The 5127-nt window shown below is 39.3% G+C and overlaps 1 long non-coding RNA gene across 2 annotated transcripts in view; it reads right to left on the bottom strand.

The window, feature by feature from the left end:
• LOC112478687 overlaps window positions 1–4929 on the bottom strand; it is an 18717-nt gene extending 13788 nt beyond the window's left edge. For both annotated transcript variants that reach the window (XR_003045921.1, XR_003045922.1), the window contains exon 1: window positions 4727–4929. This is a non-coding gene — a long non-coding RNA (uncharacterized LOC112478687). The remainder of the gene's footprint in view (window positions 1–4726) is intronic.
• Window positions 4930–5127: the final 198 nt, after the last annotated feature.

Genomic DNA, 5127 nt, shown 5'->3' with positions numbered 1-5127 from the left:
GCTCTAGGAGGGCCTCCTAGTTGCTTGCTGTACCTATTTTTCTCCAGAAAATCTATCACTGAGACTTCGTTATATCAAAATTTATTGAGGTCTTTCCGTGTGTCAACTTATTCAAATAATATAACTTTATAAGATAGGTATCATTACTATGTTCATTATACAATGAAGAAATGAGGCAAGGATGTTAGGCAAGTTGTCCAAGATCACATGGTTAGTAGAGAACAGAGCCAGATTTGAAACCCAGGCAGACTGGCTCCAAGGTTCACATTCTTGCCCATTATTGTGTTTTTTTTTTTTTTTAACCTCTGAATCACATTTTCACCCTGTTAGACAATTATTAGTCCTCTGTAGTACACTTGCATAGAAATTTAGCCTGGGAGTTAGGAAACTTGGATTCTTGTTCTGTGTTTTAACTTGGGAGGGAAGAGAATTCGAGGTAGGGAAAATGCATGTACAAAGGGAAGAAGACGGAAGGTCAATGTTAGGAGCGATGAAAAACCACTGCAGTGTTTTAAGCTAAGTGGAAGGTGGGGGGTGGGGGGGGTGGGGTTAGCTGTGACGAAGTGCAAAGATATTCTACCAATATCACTCTGGTTACCCAAAAGAAAGCAAAAGTAGATTTAGAAAAATTTTTTAGGCATCTACTGAGAAAATCTAGGCAAGAGGTGACTGTAGCTTGGGCAAAGGAGTGTGTGTGTGTGTGTGTGCACGCACGCGTGCATGCTTGTGCTCACACGTGGGAGTGAGGGGGATGGAGAAAACATATTTTGAAACTTAAGTGAAATTGATTTTGATTATGTCGTGCAAAGAGATTTTAACAAAACATTCCAGAAATTACATTTCCAAATAAGCGTTACTGCCTTCAAAGTATCATATGGGGAGGTTATACACCATTTCCGTGATGCGTCACGGCTCTAAACAATTCTGAAAAGCCATCTTTAGAACTTCCTTCAGAACCAGATTATGAGCCAACCTAGAAAAATAGGCCAATTGCTACATATGTATATAGTCATACTTCGTAAGTCCCCAAAACAATGTGTAATGTTGTTAAGTTGCTGCAGGGTTTATAAGAACTTCCTTTTATGACTTTGACCTTCCAATGTATACAGTGAGGTCACTTTTTTAAGAAAATTAGCAAATACAATGTGGGGGGAAAAAAGCTAAGTCACCTGATTCTTCATCGAAAAAGAGCGAGCCAATTCAGGAAACTCAAGGCAGAAGAAATTCTTGGACAGTCAGGGGATTTTTTTTTTTTTTTTTTTTAGAGAGCAGATAACAAATATATTTTAGAAGACTGACAAATTCCCCATAGATGGGAAAAAAAAGAATGACATTATATCAGTCAGTTTTAGGAACAGTGGGAAGCATAATGGGCAGAGTTCAAATTTCAGAACCAAGACCTGCAGTCCAACTCTAGTTCTCTAACTAGCTGTGCAGGCTTGGACCAGTTCTCTCTCTGACCCCTACCTTCCTCATCTGTAAAAGGGAGATACATACGCCAGGAGTTTTGTTAGGTTTTATTAATGGAGCCCCGATTCCAACCCCTCCACTAATTTTCTCTCACCTAACCACCTTTTCTTCAGGTTAAAGAACAGGAAACGCTGAGGGAAGCAGGAGTTAAAAAAGGGCATCCTTCAGGCTTTCAGGTGCTTTCAGGCTTACCTGGCTTCACCTTGCTTAGCTCTGTAATACCAGGGCACAGAAAAAAGAATTCCTGGCTACTTTATCAGCCTCAAGCAAAGAAGGGCTGGCCAGCCCACACTCAGTACCTGGGTTCAACAGACATTCCCAGGGAACTCTCATTTAAGGAAAGAGACAGCCCATTTAAATACCTGAATCTTTTCAAGATAATGAAAAAAACTCAATCCACAAGAGTAGGAGATTGTTTGAACTGTGAGACATAATACCAGAAGGCATGCTCACATGATGGAATTACGTATTGAAGACTATTACATGACATAGGGAAATGTTCATTAAAAATTAAGTAAATATTCCTGCAAAAGAGAATATATATACTGTGGATTTCAGTCTTTTTAAAATAATTGATTTAAAGGGAAAAATAGTAGGAAATAAAAATTGTTAGTAAATTTTGAGTGGTAGGATTATAGACATTTTAAATTTTGTCTTTTCTAAACCTTATACAATAAGTGCAATATTTGTTAATCTCAAGTTATAATAACAAGATATGGCATCTGAAAAACAAGCTCCACAGGGCAGAAATTCTGACTACTTTGTTCACTTCCACAAAACGAAAAACAAAAAACAAGCATTTAAGGAAATGTGTTTTTTTCTCTAAGCAGTAGGGTAAAGAATCTGTAAAAGGGAAAAATGCCTCTTGATTTTCTGCAAGTTTCCTCCTTCTTTAACTTGGTTCCTCACTCCAAAGAGTAATTTATTTTTTCCCCCAGAATTAAGAGTGTGTGTGTGGGGGGGAGGAAATCATCTTGGCTCTTTTCCTGCCCCAGGATGCTCAATGTTAAGACTCAAAGTAGGGAATTTCACATAATTCAGACTTCCTGATATCAGAGGCTCCTGGCCCTGCCACTGGGTCTGTCCTCTCTCTGGCATTCACTTCCTGACAGTTGCCTCTCTGGGTAGCAGCGAAGTAACTGAGGAAATTCCTGTCCTATAACTTCTGTAGTCATCCAGGAAAGGAGAGGAAAGCACAAGGCCCAGACTTTTTTGAGTTCTTAAAGGAATACTTATAAGTAGTTAAAACACTCTACATTTATCATTTCTGTAATTGTTAAGAAAAACTACCATTTACTGAATGCTTTCCATGAGCCATGTACACGCTGCATTATCTCATTTAATTTTCACATTGGCCACTTAGGTATTATTCTTATTTCACAGATAAAAACACAGGCTGAGGTCAAACACTGTATCTTCGGACACTGCAAATCTATTTCAAAATTGCCTCCATTACTCTTCACACTACTCTGTAAGGTGAGGATTCTATGTTTTAACATGTGAAATGAAAGGATAGATGGCTTTAAACTGAGTCTTCATGGCTGATCCATAAGAGCATTTCTGGTTTTTGGTTTCAATAAAGGGGCTCTGTCATTAGTAGGGCAACAGTGGAAGCCAAACATCAGCCTATTACACTAGATTATGAGTGGCAGATTTTAATCCGACCCTGAAGAAGGTAGGGTGTGGTGGGAGACTAGATACTAGCAGCAAACAACCAGATCGTGATGTATATTGACAAGAGGACCAACCAAGTCTGGAGTTTGCTGGAAGGAGAGAGCCAATGGCACAATAGTCTAGTTCAGTGGAAGATGTTTTGATGCTTAGTGGACCAACTCAACTTTACCCGCAAAGGCTAGGGGCTCTGTGTAAATACCTATGAAATTATTTTGGCTAGGTATGTATGCTATCATGAAATAGCATTTTATTCAGATCCTGAATAAGAGAATCTTACTAATCCTTGAAATACCATATGTGTTAATATCGATTTTTCAATATATGCACATAAAAGAAAGACAAAGAGACAACGTGGCTATAATAAATTAATATGTTTTTCACTTCTTGTTTGGATGGAAGTGGGACTACATCAAGAGTTGTTTGAAGTAAAATAGTGAACTGAGACACTTAGTTATTTTCTATACTGCTTGCTATATCAGATTCAAATCCTCACAACTGGTCTTAATGGAAGTTAAATTTAAACAGTAATCTTGACTTAAAAATTTTTTATTGCTTTTTTGGAGAAGTGGGGAAAAAGAAGCAAAATAAATAAGAAAAAGCATTTTCCTAGAACTATCAATTAGCAACCTTGGACCCTTGTCCCAGCTCTGCCCCGCCACCCCCCCACAACCTGCTATGTAATTTTGAATAAATCTCTTAAATTTCAGATTCCTCACCTGCACAATGAGATCCTCAAAGGCAGGTGATAGCTGATATTGTTAATTGACAAGCGAGCATTCCACGAGTATTCCTAACAATAGTAAAACTACATCCAATGAGCAAGTGCCCTAAGTGCAGATTAAGTATCCAGAAAGGTCAAAATGCTCTAAGACTCTGACACTTGTGAATGGCTGTCCCTCTAAGAAGGATAAATGAGATAATGAACTAACTACAAAAGTCTTAATGAATTCAATATACAGTGTCACAGACTTAAACACATGGAAAGATTATCTTTTCAAATTTATGTTTAAGTATTCTGAGGCCCTGCCCGGCAAGCACAAATCTACTGGACTAGCTATGGTGGATGAAATAGGAAATACTCCAACGAGGATACTAAACTCTAGGTAAGACAGCTTCTAGAAATCAAGAAGGGGAATTTCCCATGTGGTCAGGCAAACATACCATTCCTTATCTTGCTCATCAACTCAAAAAAAAAAAAAAAATTCTGACATTTATGCTTCAAAGCCTGTGTGGTGGTAGTTCAGGCCTGCTTAGAAGCTGATAGGGCCTTGCAGGCTTCGGGTATTTTTCATAAGTTTCTCTTGTTCAGTAATTGTGACTTCCAAATTTGTATTTCTCTTTCTCATTCCACTCCATCCTCTCCCTTCATCTGTTCTATAAGCTTTCAGTGCATTCCACTTACCACTTTTCTCTCCTAACCAAAAAAGTGTCATGAAATTGTTTAAGGGGAATCCCTACAAAAGTACTAAGAGAACGCGCGGATGAGTTGCTGATCATAAATCGAGCACTTTAAAGTCTTTAATCACGATTTAAAACAAAACCATGAGGAAAGCAGAAACTTTCTTCTGTGAGAATTGCCCACCTTCATCCCGGATTGAAGTTTTCCACGAGTGAAAGAAGGCATCACCTCATCACTTCCAAGATTTCGCCGACACTTCTACATCGGCAGGTATCTCCCTCATAACGCGAAACGCTTTTTAGCACCTCAGCCGCTTAAGGGGTCCCCAACTATTAAGTGTTTTCATTGTGAGGACTATAGGCTCGCTGCTTTATTTTCCTGCTTCCCCAGGCCTAAGCCCGCCCACAGGCGTCGAAGCCAGCTTCTTACTGGTCTGAACATGTGCTCGTCTCCAGAGAGAGCCAATCATAGCCTTATTCTTTACCCCAGGGATTTGGGAAACGGAAAAGACCTCGACCTGTTCCTGGGAGTAAGGCGGGGCTGTCAATGAGTGACAGATAGACGCTCCAATAGGCAGAGCGCTA

The sequence above is a fragment of the Pteropus alecto genome, unplaced genomic scaffold (genome assembly GCF_000325575.1).
Source record: "Pteropus alecto unplaced genomic scaffold, ASM32557v1 scaffold22, whole genome shotgun sequence".
NCBI classification, from domain to species: Eukaryota; Metazoa; Chordata; class Mammalia; order Chiroptera; family Pteropodidae; genus Pteropus; species Pteropus alecto.
This window is presented reverse-complemented; position numbering and strand designations above follow the sequence as displayed.